At 37.0% G+C, this 16,994-nt stretch overlaps 1 pseudogene; it reads left to right on the forward strand.

The window, feature by feature from the left end:
* Positions 1 to 14,332: 14,332 nt before the first annotated feature.
* Positions 14,333 to 14,649, forward strand: LOC150039883 (cytochrome c pseudogene; annotated as a pseudogene).
* The last annotated feature ends 2,345 nt before the right edge of the window (positions 14,650 to 16,994 follow it).

Raw genomic sequence — 16,994 nt, forward strand, 5'->3', positions numbered from 1 at the left:
ATTGTTTCACTGTTATTAATGCAGAGAGCAGTGGTAGAGATCTTTGTTAAAGAAACCCCAAACTCCTATTTCTCTTGTTTTCATGTCCTAGTAAAATCACAGAGGATCAAATCTAAGATTTAGGGTAGCTTCAATGGAACACATAGCATGGCTTCTTGAATATAAATCATAATCATATTTTTCACTTTATTTTATTTTTTTGTTGGTTGTTGGAGTTGAAATATGGGCCTGGGAACTATCCTTGAGCTCTTCAGCTAATGGTTACAGCCCTACCCCTGAGCCACAGCACCACTTCTGGTTTCTGGAGGCCAACTGGAGATAAGAGTCTCATGGACTTTAGTGCCCAGTCTGGCTTTGAACCTCAGTCCTCAGATCTCAGCCTCCTGAGTAGTTAGGATCACAGGCGTGAGCCACCACACCCAGCTTTTACTTTTGTTTATACTTTTCTGAAAAATAAGAGGATCAACTTCTGTTCATTTCCTGGTCGTGAAAATGGGCTATTATTATGTACAAAAATAATTATGGTCGAGTATTTCTAAAATTGTAAAGCATGATACAATCATTGCAATTACTGTGAGTACTTACAGGAAAGCAATGGATTCATTGAGAAGATAATGGTAATTATGTGTAATTGATGATAGAGTATAAAGAACTGTGCTTATATTTTCAACAGTTTTTCCTACCTTTGTTGGAGCAAATTGTTAATTAGTATTGAGTATTTCAAGGCATATTGAAGATGAATTGAGGATAATATAAGTACTTACACATCGTGCATACTTTCCTTATAGGGCATTTGTTTTCTAAATCAAGCTGAATTTCATAAGAGACTAGAAATCAAGTGTTCTTCTATTGTCATGTTTTCTAGTCACTGTGGAATGCTTTCAGAGTTCTGCTACTGCCCATATTTTCTTTTCTTTTTTTGCCCATATTTTCAAACTGTTGACAGATTAAGAAAAAGAGGTTTCTTCTGGAATTGCTGGGAATTTGATTACCTGTATAGGAAAACACATAATAGTGCAAGAGAGTGTAATATCTTGTCTAAAATGAGAGAAAGAAGAATGTGTGTGTGTCTGTGTGTCTGTGTGTGTGTTAACCATTTAAAGACAACAGATTTTTAGAAGATTTTCATTATTAGTTCCCAAAATGAAATGTTAAATCAGAATTAATACTTAATGGGTTTATCTTTCATTTTATATATAATTTGAATCTCTAAAAGAGAGAGAGGAGGGGAGAGAGAGAGAGAGAGAGAGAGAGAGAGAGAGAGAGAGAGAGAGAGAGAGAGAGAGAAAGAGAGAGAGAAAGAGAGAGAGAGAGAGAGAGAGAGAGAGAGAGAGAGAAAGAGAGAGAGAGTGTCAGTCATGGGGCTTGAACTCAGGGCCTCATGAGCTTTCTGGCTCAAGGCTAATATTCTATCATTTGAGCCTCAGCTCTACTTCTAGCTTTTTTTTGGTACTAATTTAAGATGAAAATCTCATTGATTTTTCCTTATTCTGTGGGCTTCAAACCATAATCCTCATACCGCAATTTATTGAATAGTTAGGGTTTATGAAGCAGTTGCAGTACTCTTCAGAAAATAATTGCTTTATAACCATATCACACAGAGTTTCCTTTTAGTAGCTTCAGCTTTTCAGATTCTACATCATGATGTTTGTTTTAATTTTTGCATTAAGTTTTGTACAGGATGAGTCTAGTTTTAGCCATATATGTAAATAACTTATTTTCTCAGGACTACTTTATAGAACAGGCTGATATTACTCCACTGTCTGCTTGTGGTTCCTTTGCTCAACATCGGATGACTGTGACTGTGTAAGTGTATTTCTGAGTCTTTCATTCTATAGCATTGTGCTTTGTGTCTAGTGTGCCAGTACCATGCTATATTTATTACTATGGCTCACTAGTGCAATATGAAGTTTAGTATTATAACATCTCCAGTTTTGTTCTTTTAGTAAAATTTTCTCTTTTTCTTGAGAGTTTTAATGTTTCCAGTTGAATTTTAGTATTCAGTTTTCTACTTTTTCCAAATAATGACACTGACATTCAGAAAAACTCAGAAGAAGTAATTGTAAGACAAAATATTAATTTATGTCCAAATAAAATTATTCTAATGTGTTAAACTTAAAAGTTAGGGGTAACCAGCTCCCTCAGTTCTTCAGAGATTTTTTTTGGTCAAAAATTCCATCTGTAACTAAATACGTGCTATCTTTTACATTATATTTACACCCAACAATTTGATTTTATGTGTCAATATAAAATGTTCCCATTGTGGAAATATTAGTAATGCCTCTGGTGAAAATATATTAAAGTTCTTTCCATTGGAAAAAGTAACTGGATGAATGAGTGAATTAATTTGAATATATGAATGCCATCTTAAAAATATGATAAGTATCTTTTACCTACTTGGGCAACTGTGTCTCTGAATTCTGCTTCCTCAAGAGGCTGAGATGTGTGTATTTGTAGTTTGAAGACACCCAACAGAAAAATTAGCTAGATTTCATCTCTAAGAACCAGAAACATTTCAGATTAGAGGTGTGACTCAAGTTATACAACAGCAGAGCAGACCAGAGCAAGAAAACTGAGTTTAAAGCACACACACACACACACACACACACACACACACACACACACACGGAAAAGAGGAAAGTTTTTCATTCATCATTGAAGTTTTGGAGGCAAAAAAGTTGATTACAATTTAAATGAGTATTAAAATATTTGAATTATTAATGTTTTGCTGTTACCATCTGTGTCCTTGCCTAATAAAGTAGTCTAATATATGGTTTAAGATAAGTGTGCATTTCTTAACAATAGTCTATTGTAGAATGATCAATTCTATGACTGATGTAACTGTGTATTTTATCTGAATGTGTTTTTCTCTAATCATGTGCATATATCTAAACACATGAATTGTTCCACATTCATCACTCATTTATTAATTTATATAGCACTTGTTTCTTTTTAGACCACATCTCACTAGTTAGCCCAAATGCCTGCAATTAAATATCCCTCTATCCTCAGACTCATGAGTGTTAGGATTATGGGCTGCTATGCCCAGCCTTTCTGTTTATTGAGATGGTCATTTGAGCCAAATTTGAAGTAAAGACCTAAGTTACATATCTATGTTAAACTCTTACGTAATCTATGACTGAAAACTGCCATCTGATCATATGTGTATGAGTGGTTTCTTAAAAAATTGAATTTAGTAAGTATTTAAAGTCAATAGTACAAACTTTATTAACTCTACAAAACATATCCACTCATCTTCTTTGTGCTATTAATTTAAATTTGATCTGAAAAGAAGCTCCTTTATGTCCTTTAGTTTTTGATGGACTTGAGACTTGGATTCAGGGCCTAACCACTGTCCCTTAGATTTTGTGCTCAGTGATGGAGGTATAACATTCTACAGCTCCACTTTACAGCTTTCTTGATGGTGAATTGGAGATAAGAATCTCACAAGGACTTTCTTACCTGGGCTGGCTTTGAACCTCAGTCCTCAGATCTTAGCTTCTTGAGTAGCTAGGATTACAGACACAAAACATCATTGCCTGGACATTGTGTTCTTATAAAAATAAGAAGAATAAGAAGAAGACTATACAAAGAAAAGAAGAAGGTGTATATAGGAGAGTTCAGTGATAAAAATTTTAAAAAAGTAAAAATGAACAACAAAAAATAGAAAAACAAGACAAAAAGTGGGGGGAGATCCCACACAATTGTGAGTTCTTAGACAAGAAATACTAGGGCTAAGAACCAAGAGAATTAAAAGCAGATGACTGTATCAATAAAAATATCACCTTTTGGATCCAGTCTGTACCCAATGCTGTCACTATGTTTTTAGGAACACCACAATGACAAGAAGGAAAGCAGGGGATGGGGGGGGGAGGTGGAGGAAATAATAACATAAAAAAGAAAGGTGGAGGTAAAATGGCAAAAAAGAAGAACACATAAAAATGCAAATGAAAAAAGGTAGAAAAGAAAAATGGGGGGGTATTCTTCAGTTTGTTCTCTGCTGGAGGGGGGGGCGGAAACGGGATAGGAAACTTGTATCTCCACTAAATTCAGGATCCAAACACTTCAAAAAGTCTTTTTCTCCTTCAATTTGGCTTTGCGTTTTTTCTGATCAGTTTGCTTGATTGTGCAGAAAAAAGTAAAAGCCAGTGAAGCTGTGAGCAGCTTTGTTTACTCCCCGTCCAGGGGGAGGAACTTCTGCTAGCAAGGGGGGACGCTCATCTGGCTAAGCTGCCTCTGGGAAAACCCTTTCCCTTTTGAATAATTGCACTGATAGCACCACTTCTCAGGCTCCAGTTGGTTTGGCAGGGTCCTTGCCAGCAGTCAAGATGGCGCTGCTCTCGCCTGGTGGGGGAGGAGATTCCTTCCCAATGCCGTTCTGAGAACAGAAGTGGAAACGTCCATGGAGGTACTCAAAAATTGCTGGCAGGTCCACGCCATGGCCGGGTGATGGATCTGGGCTCGGGCATGCTCTGTCTCGCTCTGTCTGGAACCAGAAGGTCTGCACTGCCCAGAAGTGCTGTCTGCTTAGGTGTGCAAGGGAGGCTTTGTCTCCCCAGTGGCTCCGAGCAGCTGGTGCTGCTCCACGCTGTTCTTGCACCTGTTTCCTGCCTTTCTCCTCTGACTGAGATCTCTGTGGTGCTATAGCTTACTTAGGATGGATCTTTGGGTATAAACTTTCCCCTATGATGCTAGAACTGGTATCTTGGCAAGAGCTCAGAAAGACTCACTCTGAACCACCGCCATCATTTTCCAATCTCCCTCACTGTGTTCTTTTTTTTATACTTATTTGGTATCCTTTTCTGGGAGGAGGAAAAATGGCAGAGTAGTGATTGCTGCATTTTCTGAGTCTCCATGGAGCAGTGCAAAGATGTGGCTTAATGTCAGGGGCAACATAGGTGAAGGTTTGTGATAAAGGGAGATACTGAGGAAATAATAATGAGTCAATACTAAAAGAAATATGCACAATTTGTTCAGTCAGATGTAGGCTAATGTACTTTGCTTTAGGAGACAGGACTTACTCAAACCTTGATGTTTAAATTTTTTAGTGTTATTATAAAAACGATCTGTAGAGGGGAAACAGTATCATAAGTCTTTGTCTTTCTTAGTTGTGAGTTCTGACCAGTAGATAATTCGCTTTTCAATCTCTAGGGGATGTGTCCTTATTCCCCCTTTTATGTCTATTTAAATAGGCCTCAATTGAGGTGTGACGTATTTAGCAAGGTAGAAAAAAAGACTTTATTATGGTTTTATATACTTAGCTATAAGTATATAGCTAATTCAAAAGGCCTAGAGATAAAATTACTTAAAAATTTTTATTTAGTTAAAACTTACTTTTTTAAGTCATATTAAAGAAACTTGACAATATCAATAATACACAGGCAATTACCTTCATAAGGAATATTTTTATTTCAGTTTCATTGTTACAGAAGTTAGCTAGTTCTAACTCAGTGTGTTAATCTTGATCTTCCAAAAACCTTTCAATAATCTTAAATTATAGTTAACCAGAGATCAAACATATGATTTTTAGAAGAAATGTTGATATTAAAACAACTTGTTAAGGTTAACTGCTTATGTTTTAGTCTTTAGAATTTAGAACAACATGCATGGGCTAATTTGATGATGATTTAAGGTTTCCTGCTGTGAGTATTTTTTAACATTTTATGTATTTTATACCAAATCTGAAAATGAACCTTTTAAATCTTTTTGCTATATTTAAAGCCAAGAACTCATAATTAAATTTTATTTGACCACTTTAGACATTTTCATTGAATATTTAACCTCTTTCATTTTTCTCAAAGGTTTGGAACTCAGTAGCCAAATAAGAAATACATTTCTCCCAGAAAGATTATTAAGCAAAAATTCCTGGATAATTATTTTTATTGTAATTAATGGAAGGATAACTTTATATTTTCCAGATAGAAGGTACATTACTTTATAAACATTGATACCCCTTCTCATGTTTTTGTCCCCATTTCCCTCTCCCCACCCCTGCCAAATCATCTTGTTTTCCTACCTTCCCGTTCTTGTTTCAAATAAACAAATAAACATATATACAATATGGCAGGAAACAAAGTCAGATACTGCAACAATCTGAGATTAACCAAAGGGCAAAAAAAGAAGAGGGAAATAACATAGTACGTTAAGAACAACAATTACACAATATACAGCTCTTGTTTCCATATCCTGGAGAGCCTTTCATTTAACCTCATCCTGTATGGCCTTATGTATCTAGGCTTTGCCCTAGAGTTATCCTCTGCTAGGAGATTCCAAGGTTTATACTAATTATGACAAATGAAAGAAACCATTGAGCCTATGTTCCTTTGAGTCTGCCTTACTTCACTTATTCCTGGATAATTCTTGATCACATTACCAACATTATTAACACAGACAACATTGTTTGTAAACAAAATAAAATTACTTTTTTAGGTGAGAAAAGTAATCCTAAACCGTACATGAGTAATGATTAACCACATTTGTATAGAATCTGAACGTTGTCAGTAACCAAGTCTCTTTAGATGATCTTTGTCCTTTGTTTTTTTATTTTCTTTTTGGGTTTAACTTGATTGAGATAACGTGATCAAGTGTTTAAAGAAGTAACAGCTTTTATGTACTACAGAGAGCAAATCATTTTTTCAATGTTTACACATAATTATACACACATAAGTACAATAAGTTTTAGATATTATGCTAAAATAAATGCATAAATTAAAATCAGCCATAAATTGTTTCCTGGAATCCAGTAGCAAATGAAATATTTTTGCCCAAAGTTTGATATACAGGGCACACTAACATTCCCATGTCACACTACTGATTTCTTCTTTTTTTTCTTTCTTATACTTGTACTCTTGGAAGAGCTATCTTTCCTAAATACTGACTGAACAAAGCATGGGAATCAGCATGCTCAATCTGGAGAAGAGTCAAAGAGGAACAACCAGTGTCAGTCTATGGCCTCAGTCCAGGATGAGATAGATAGGAATCTCAGAGAGAACCAGTGGACACCATACCATCCAGGCAATCCTAGAGAGGGGGACTTTGATGCATATCTTCAAGGGGGAAATCCAAACTAAACATAATAGAGGAAAGATCCATAGACACAGCTCCAAGAAGGTAAGTGAAAGTCAGTTGACAGAAAATTCCAAGAACCTGAATATAAGTCTTGGAACTGCAGATACACTGTCTTACATCTTCTCTGTAATCTAATATACTTCAATGCCAGGAGAGCCAGCCTACACAAAACAATGTGTGTGACTGTGTTGACTCACAAGAGGCCGTTAAGCATCAATGTAATTGATCACAATGCAATGTAGCCCTGGCTGATTGACTGGAGCATAAGGCTGTGGTTGTCTTTTCATCATAAACAGAAAATATAGGTACAAGAAAAACACACACTAGGGAAATTTTCAAATTTAAATCTTCTCATTGGGGTGTTTGCATAGCAATTAACTGCATTTCATGGGCAGAGCACAAGATGGGCCTCAAGAGTGACAGCATTCTTCCTAACCCACTAACTGAATGAGGAAATCTAGATGTTTTATCCAGATTTCATCAAATTCATGTCAGAATGGTCATAATGAACACAACATAACAAATGCTAGCAAGTATGTGAAAATAAATTAACTTTTGTACACTATCAGTGGGAGTGGAAACTAGTATAATCACTCTTTGAAACCAGTGCAGAAATTCCATAAAAAGCTGAAAATACTATGGCTGTAGGATCTGGTGATACCACTCTTGGGCATTTATCTGAAGAAATGCAAGTCTAGATATAATACAGAAATCTTCATACCAATGTTTACTGTAGCATTATTCACAATAGCCAAGCTATGCAAATACCCCAGATGCCCTACAACTGATGGTATGATTTAGAAAATGTGGTACATACTCACAATTATTATTTAGCCTAAAATAAGAATTGAATTCATATTTTCAAAGAAGTTGATAGGTAATTACATAAGGTGAAGTAATTCAGATGAAGGACAAAAGTTACATGATTTCTCACATATGTAGATTTTAAGCCTAAAATATATGAATACCTGTGTATTACATATGCTACATGTATATATATATATATATATATGTATCTGTATATATGAGGTAATTGCAAATGGGGCACTAAATAGTGATGGTCCTTTGAACAGTTATAATACATATTATTATAAATGAATATTAGGAAGATGAAGCAAGCCCTGTTCTATATATGGGCACGAGTGGTAGGAATGATGCTGGAAGTAGAGGGAGAAGATGAGTATAGTTAAAATACTTTTCTTACCTGTGCGAAAATAGAATGCTGAAAATTGTTGGTATTATGTCGGGCAGGTCCGTGGGGAAAGGCAGGTGAAAGTTGGAGACAGTGATCAAAACAAGATACATTTTATGTATAAATAGATGTGGTACAATGAAACTTCTTTTTATATTACTTCACTCTAATAATTTAAAATGTATAGAAAATTTAAAAAAAAGTAAAAAGCCAGACCAGGCAATGGTGGCTCATTCCTGCAATCCTAGCTACTTAGAAGGCTAAGAGCTGAAGATGGCAGTTTGAAACCAGGCTAGGGCAAGAAAATCTGTGTCTCTAATGTCCAATTAGTGTCCTAAAAAAGCAGAAATGAAGCTGTGGCTCAAGTGGTAGGACTGAGTACAAAAGCTCAAGGACACTACCTAGGACCCCAAGTTCAAGCCAAGGACTGGCAGGCAAGAAAATTAAAACCCCTTTCTTAGTGTGCATGCTGGAAATTCTATCATGGTGATTCCTGAACGCAAAGACGGTTTGTCTGCAGATATGTTTGACGGTGCATATCAAGACATGTGAAAGGGTATCAATGTATGTGAATTAATGCACCTTCTATCTGGCAAATATCATGTAACCCTTTTACTAATTACAATAAAAAATTAAAAAAAATAAAAAGCACTTAAAGGTTAAATTCAAAATAATGAGTCTTTAGGGGGGAAAATCAAAAGAATGAAACGAAACCCAGGGAAATGCTATAGACTGTGTGATAAATGTAGCTACCCAATTTGAAGTGTTTACAAAATTGCTAATCATTCATGAAACAAACTTGTTTCCTAAAGATAAGGCAGCTTCGTAAAAGGGGTTGGTAGCATAGGGTTATCTGTAAGCATTTTTACAGCTTGTAATGAGATTGGGCATATGTAAGGTGTCTAAATTCCTATCAGCAAACTCTTTTGCCTTTTTATTATGTGTGTATATATGTAGTCAATCATGGGGCTTAAACTCAGGTCCTGAGTATTATCCTTGAGCTTTTTTTTCATTTTAAGTAGGATATTATTTATTCTTTTTCCAAATGGGCATTTATTATTTGTACAGATACATTAAAATGATTCCCATTTTTGAAAACATACTAAAATATACATCAACCACAGGTGTATTCATTCTGCCTGACTGGAATGAAAATAAACATGGCTATTTTCAAAGTAGCATTAAACGTAAGAAGCCAATATATATAACTTATGACAGGCGAATGTTCTATCACTTTGAAACACAGCACTACTTCTGTTTCTAGTATTTAATTGCAGATAACAGTCTTGTGGACTTTCCTGTCCAGGCTGGCTTTGAACTGTGAGCCTTATATCTCAGCCCCCTAAGCAGCTAGGATAACAGTGTAAGCCACTGTTTCCTTTTTGTATTTTCATGTGTTCTTGATTTATAGAAATATATCTAATTTAATAACTTCTGTTTTCTCCTTATTACATTATTGGCGTGTGTGTGTGTGTGTGTGTGTGTGTGTGTGTGTGTGTGTGTAAGCCTGTATTAAGGGCTTAACCTGAGGACCTTGTACTTTAATTTGTTTATTTTTATCATTACTGATGCTATTACCTCTTAGCAAAATCAGTATGGCATTTCTGCTATTAACTGGAGTAAAGACTAATGGAGTTTTCTGTCCAAGCTGGCTTTAGACAACTATATTGAGATATCACCTTACTGAGTAAATAGACTTACATATGTGAGCCAGTATTACACAGTTTGTATTGTGATTTGAATTGGCATATTGGCACTTTCTCCTTAAGAATTTCAGTAAATCTAGTTTTGGAGATAATTATCTTATGTTGTAATTTACATTATTTTTGCTGCTTCAGCTTTTGAAAATGTGAGTAATTTATTATGAGCTTCCTCTTAGAATTCATTGTTTTTGTGATGAAATTGGTTGATCCTCTGGAAGAGATTTTATATCTTGCTTTTATTAGACTTGTTATCTTCTGTAGCATTTTTTAAAGCGATTGTTTCTCCAGTTGAGAAAGTAAGGATTTTATTGTCAATACAAGTGGTATAACAAAGACACAGATAAATTATTTTTCTAACAATTTTAATATCCAGGGTTTCTCTATGAGAAGGCTAACTCTTCTGTAAACAAAATATGACCCCAAACAAACACAGCAAAAATCTGAGCCAGTAATGAACATGGTGAATACAGCAGGGAGAAATAGAGGATGTGTTTTCCCAGAAAGCATGGGGCTCATTTTGGTGGAAAATGTTCTTGGAAAAATGAATCGCCCCTCTATATTTTCTTAAAAACTCTCATGCCCCTAGCTTGGAGAAAGAAATAAAAATGAGGTCACATTAATTACACATCTACCCAAAGGTTTTTAAACTCACAAGACCCTGGTTAATGTTCAGCATACACCCCCCCACAGACACACTCAAAGGACCAGCATCCACTTATCAAGACCAACATAGTACTCCATTTTCTCCTTTAGTTATCCACCAAATGGCACCAAGTTGATTTCACTTTAAAGTGACACAGAAGCAGGAAGAGGAGGCTTGCAGGCTCCAATAAGGTTGATTAAAAAAGAAAAGAAAAAGTTGCCTCTAGTCCAGCTTAGAAAGTGTGTGGGGGGACCCACAGTGTGCCTGTTCACTGCCCTGATTTCAAACAAATCCGGCACCCCAGGGAAACTATTGGTCATGTTGATTACAGTGAAAGAATCAAGAGGTGGACTCAGGAGTTGCTAAACATAATTTACCTAGTAAGAAAGGATCAAACCTATTGTCAGTGATACAAAAAAAAACCCACCTTATGAGATCCTCAAACATCACTGCTGACATCTAACTTGTACCAGTATTGAATAATTTTTTCACATTAGGACAAAGTTACACTAGTTTTTGCTCAAAAAAAGAAAGAAAGAAAAATCACTGACAGTGTCGAGCTCAAGATTCAGCTGACTAAGTTGGGTAGGAAAATCCCACTCCTGTGTCAGAACCAGGAGGAGAGAATCCCTCGGCTGGAGAGCTTGCTAAAAGCCAGTGGGCATGAGCACGTTGAAATCGCGGTCTGAAGGTGTGGGCCTGCTGTGGCAGCATCTTTTTCCATTGTGTCGTGGGGTGTCTATCTTGGGTGGTTTGAAGGTGGCTAGGTCTTTGGCAGATCTTGTGACCTGCGCTTGGATCAGCTCCATGGGTGTGAGCTTCTGGGAACCCCTGTGGATGGTAAACCCTCCCTAGTCAGACTTCTGCGAGGCTCTTGATCCAAAGAGACGCTGGTTGTCCGACATATATTTCTGTCCTTATCTCCACTTCCAGGATTCATGGTATTAGGATTTGGGCTGGGCAAGGCTACAGAGGATGAAGAGGTGAGCCAGCCTCTGGGCTTATCATTGTGGGAAGACTGAGACGTGCTGCTTGGGGTGGCTGGGGTATGGCAGGCTGCTTCTCTTCTCTTATTAGGTCCCCACTCTGTAGTTCCAGTTTCAGGCACTTTTGGTTGTCTTGAAGCCATGGAGAGACTGGGGTCTTAGGTGCTTTCTTTAGAGAGAATTCACCACTTGAAATGAAGTCACAACAATGCTGACAGACAGATGTGAATGAGGAACGTGATCCTGCTGTGGCCAACTACTTCCCTGGCCATATCCATCCAGAGATTCTGATCTTACTGTGTCCCAGCTGTCTGGGGCCTGAAATATAGCACTAAAGAGGTTCAGAAGACCCGGGTTACCAGAAAAGTCATAGCATAGTCCAGACGTGAGAGTGGAGGCCACACAGGGAAACACTCTACACCAACCAAAGGACCCTGGGGATAAAGCCTTAAAAGGATTTTATTAACTTTGACTTTTACAACATATTTCAAATGTCAAGTTTAACAAATAAGTATTCAAGAATAGGGTCTCTATATGCAATCACTGAAACATAAATTTAAGAATAAAATTAAAAGCTGAGAGTTTGTACATCATAGATAACATATTGCTCTATATACGGTAACATATCTATAAGTAAATATCCCCTCATAGATTTTTATGTCTATGTAGTTATATTTATATCTCCAAGATCATGTCAATAATCTTGAGTACCCTACTATTGAGTCATCACTCTTGTGCAGTTTGGATCTAATATCCACATATCAAGAAGACCATGCACCTTTTGTTCCTTTGGTCTTGACTTATAATCACTCAAAATGATTTGCTCTACTTTTATCCACTTCCCAGCAAATGACATTATTTTATCTTATCTGGTGGCTACGTAGAATTCCATTGTATATATATATATATATATATATGTACATATATATACAATGTATATATAATGTATGTGTATACAATATATGTATACAATATATGTATACATATACAATGTATACAATATATGTCTATATATATCACATTTTTTTGTATCCATTCATCTGCAGAAGGGCATCTGGGTTGTTTCTATAGCTTGGCTATTGTGAATAGCCATGAACATAGCTGAGTGGGTGTCCTTATTATATCCTGGGTTATGATACTCAGGATAAATGCCCAGGAGTGGTATGGCTAGATCGTAGGGAAGGTCTATTTTCAGTTCTTTAAGAAACGTCCAAATTGCCTTCCATTGTGGCTGAACTAGTTTACATTCCCACCAGCAGTGCAGTAGGGTTCCTCTTTCTCCACAACCCTGTCAGCATTTGTTGTCTGAATTCAGAATATTGGCCATTGGCCATTCTGATTGTGGTTAAGGTGGTATCTTAGGGTTGCTTTTATTTGCATTTCCTTTATGACCATGGATGATGAGCATTTTCTCATATGTTTCTTTGCCATTTTAATCTTTCCTTTTGGTAGTTCTCTCTTTAGTTCCCTTGTCTATTTAGTGATTCGTTTATTGGATTTGGAGGGAGTCAGTTTCTTGAGTTCCCTATAGCTATTGGATATTAAGCATTTGTCTGAAGTATTATTGGTAAATATCTTTTCACAGTTGGTTGGCTATCCTCCTTTAATAGCTACATCTTTGTCTGTGCAGAAACTTTTTATTTTTAGGTAGTTCCATTTGTTGAGTTTCTCTCCAATCTTTATGAGCCTGGGACTCTGTTCAAGAAGGATTTGCCTGTGCCTGTGAGTTTCAGGCCTCTCCTACTCTTTTGTATAGTAGTTTCAGAGATTCAGGTATGATGTTGAGATCTTTGATCCCTTTTGAATTAATGTTTGTGCATGGCAACAGGCTAGGATCAATTTTTAGTTTTCTGCATGCTTCTATAATATTTTTGTAAGAGTAGTATAAGGTCAGCCAACTTTGAGAAGGTAAACGAACCAACATTTGGAAGACTAGATTCACTGATTTTCATAAGACCAAAGTTAGAAAAGAAGAGTTTGTGAAATTGAGTTTAGGTCTTATTAATTGTATTTAATTGTTGGGGTAACATATAGAGAGGTTACAGTTACATTCATCAGGTAGTGCTGCTTGCCAATGTCTTTGCATGCTGTTTAGGCCCCATCCTACATTCCGTTATGAGTATCCACAAATAAAGAAAAAGGGGGAGATATGGAAGTAACCTGCTGCTTCTTATATGCCTTAAGCAAGTACACACTCAGTGACACAGCATTCAGGAGCCAGAGGGCACCTGGCCCCACCCACCTGGAGCAAGGGGGCGTGTCTCAGGACACCATTGGACACCTATTTGATGATGTGGCTGCGACTGCTCGATCTGTATATTGACGAGCAGGTTTTGTGGAATAAAGTTAGATGTGCACCAAGAGTCTGGTCTCCAGGCTCTGTATTACTAGTGGGCTCCACTGCCATCTTACCCCCATGTGGATGTCTGAGAAGGACGACTACTAGTAGATAAAATACTTCTTGAACATTGATACCCCTTCTCATGTTTTCCTCCCACTTTCCCTCCTTCACCCACCGCCAATCATCTTGGTTTTCTCCTTCCCTTCCCTATTTCAAACAAACATATAAATGTATATGTAGCATACTGGGTAATAAAGTCAGATGCAGTAATAACATGAAAGAAACTATAAAAGCAGTGGTACTTAGGTGCCGGCCGGCGTGTCCTTGGGCTAGAGAGTGGGACTTCTGCCTTCGTATCTGGTGTCCTCCATGTGGTAGCAGCGAGAGAGTGGATTTAAAATGGGTGATGTTGAAAAAGGCAAGTAGACTTTTGTTCAGAAATGTGCCCAGTGCCACACCGATGAAAGGGAGGCAAGCACAAGACTGGTCCTAACCTCCATGGTCTGTTTGGTCGGAAGACAGGCCAATCACCTGCGTTCTCTTACACAGATGCCAACAAGAATAAAGACATCACCTGGGGAGAGGATACACTGATGGAGTACTTGGAGAATCCCAAAAAGTAAATCCCTGGAACAAAAATGATCTTCGCAGGCATTAAGAAGAAGGGAGAAATGACAGATTTGATAGCTTATCTCAAAAAAGCTACAAATGAGTAATAGCACTGCCTTAACTATTTATTGCAAAACAAATGTCTCATGGCTTTTTTCCATATATTTTTATTGTAATTAATAGAAGGGTTACATGATATTTGCCAGATAGATGGTGCATTAATTCCCATACATTGATACCATTTCACATGTCTTGGTCGACATTTCCCTCCCCCCCTCCACCCCTCATCTTGTTTTCCCCCGTTCCCTATCCAATTTCAGATAACCAAATACAACTATATCCAAAATATCAGTGACATAGTGTAACAATAGGAGATAACCGAGGGATATCAAAAGTGATGACAGATAACATAGTACCTTAAGAACAACAATCATTCATTATATGGCTTATGTTTACATCATATTTTAAATGACAAGTTTAACAAGTGTTCAATGAGGGAATCTCTAATTACAATCTCTGGGACTTAGTATTTAGAACTTAATCAAAATTAGGCTAAGGGTTTGTATGTCATAGAAGCATATCAATTTATGAAATAAAACATTATGCCTATAGAGTCACAGGTTTTTATGTCTATATAGTTATGTTTGTGTTTCCATTACCATGTCCATAGCTTTGGGTATGCAGTTATTGAGTCCTCACTCTTCTACTCTTTGGATTTAATAGCCGCATATTAAGGATACCATGCGCAGTTTGTTCCTTAGGTCTTGACTTGTCTCACTCAACGTGATTTGCCCTAGATTCATCCAGTTCCCTGTGAATGCCATTATTTTATCTTGTCTGTTGGCTATATAGAATTCCATTGTGTATATATACCATATTTTCTGTATCCATTCATCTGCAGTAGGGCATCTGGATTGTTTCCATCGCCTGACTACTGTGAATAGTGCAGAGATGAACGTAGCTGAGCAGGTGTCTTTATAATATCCTGGGTCATGCTGTTCAGGATAGATGCCCAGAAGTGGTATGGCAGGATCATAGGAAAGGTCTATTTTCCGTTCTTTAAGGAACCTCCACACTGCTTTCCAGAGTGGCTGAACTAGTCTACATTCCCACCAGGAGTGTAGTAGGGTTCCTTTTTCTTCACAACCCCGCCAGCAACTGTCATTGTCTGAGTTCAAAATCTTGGCCATTTTTGTTGGGGTAAGATGGTATCTTAGGTTGTTTTTATTTGCATTTCCTGTATGACCATAGATGATGAACATCTTCTCATATGTTTTTCTGACATTTTAATCTCTTCTTCTGATAGGTTTCCCTTTAGTTCCCTTGCCCATTTAGTGAATGGTTTATTGGATTTTCGGGGGATTAGTTTCTTGAGTTCCCTGTACATACTAGATATTAAGCATTTGTCAGATGTATTGTTGGTGAATAACTTTTCCCAGTTGGTTGGCTGTCTCTCTACTTTTGCAACTATGTTTTTATCTGTACAGAAAATTTTTATTTTTAAGTAGTCCCATTTATCGAGTCTCTCTCCAATCTGTTGTAACCCAGGGATTCTGTTCAGGAATCTGTTGCCTGTGCCTATGAGTTCCAGCGTCTCTCCTACATTATCATGTAGCAGTTTCATGGTTTCTTGTCTGACATTGAGCTCTTTGATCCATTTTGAGTTAATGCTTGTGCATGGCGAAAGGCTAGGGTCAATTTTTAGTTTTCTGCATGTGACTGCCCAGTTTTGCCAGCACCAATGATTGAATAGACTGTGTTTGTTCCATTGTATATCTTTGGCTCCTTTGTCAAATACAAGTTGCCTATAGGTATGTGGTTCTATTTCCGGGTCTTCCATTCTGTTCCATTGATCTTCTTGTCTGTTTTTCTGCCAGTCCCAAGCAGTTTTTGTTATTATGGCTCTATAGTAGAGTTTGAAGTCTGGTATTGTAATACCACCAGCATTGCTCTTTTTGCCTAGAATTGTTTTGGCTATTCTAGGTCTTTTCTTGTTCCATATGAATCTTTGGATTATATCTTCAGTTTCTGTAAAGAATGTCTTTGGGATTTTGATGGGGATTGCATTGAATTTCTATATCAATTTTGGCATGATATCCATTTTCACTATGTTGGTTCTCCCTAGCCATGAGCATGGGATGTCTTTCCATTTCCTAGTGTCCTCTTTAATTTCTTTCATTAGGCTTTTATAGTTTTCATTGAATAATTCCTTTACATCTTCGGTTAAGTATATTCCTAAGTATTTTATTCTTTGGGGGCTATTGCGAATGGGATCATTTTCTTGATTTGGCCTTCTGTTTGTGTATTATTGGTGTACAAGAAAGCTACTGACTTCTGAAGATTGATTTTGTATTCTGCCACTGTGCTAAAGTGGTTTATTAATTCTGGACCTTTGGGAGTGGAGTTTTTTGGGTCACTCAAGTGGAGGATCATGTCGTCTGAAATAGGGATA

The sequence above is a fragment of the Megascapheus bottae genome, unplaced genomic scaffold (genome assembly GCF_031878675.1).
Source record: "Megascapheus bottae isolate mThoBot1 unplaced genomic scaffold, mThoBot2.hap1 HAP1_SCAFFOLD_94, whole genome shotgun sequence".
In the NCBI taxonomy this organism is placed as follows: domain Eukaryota; kingdom Metazoa; phylum Chordata; class Mammalia; order Rodentia; family Geomyidae; genus Megascapheus; species Megascapheus bottae.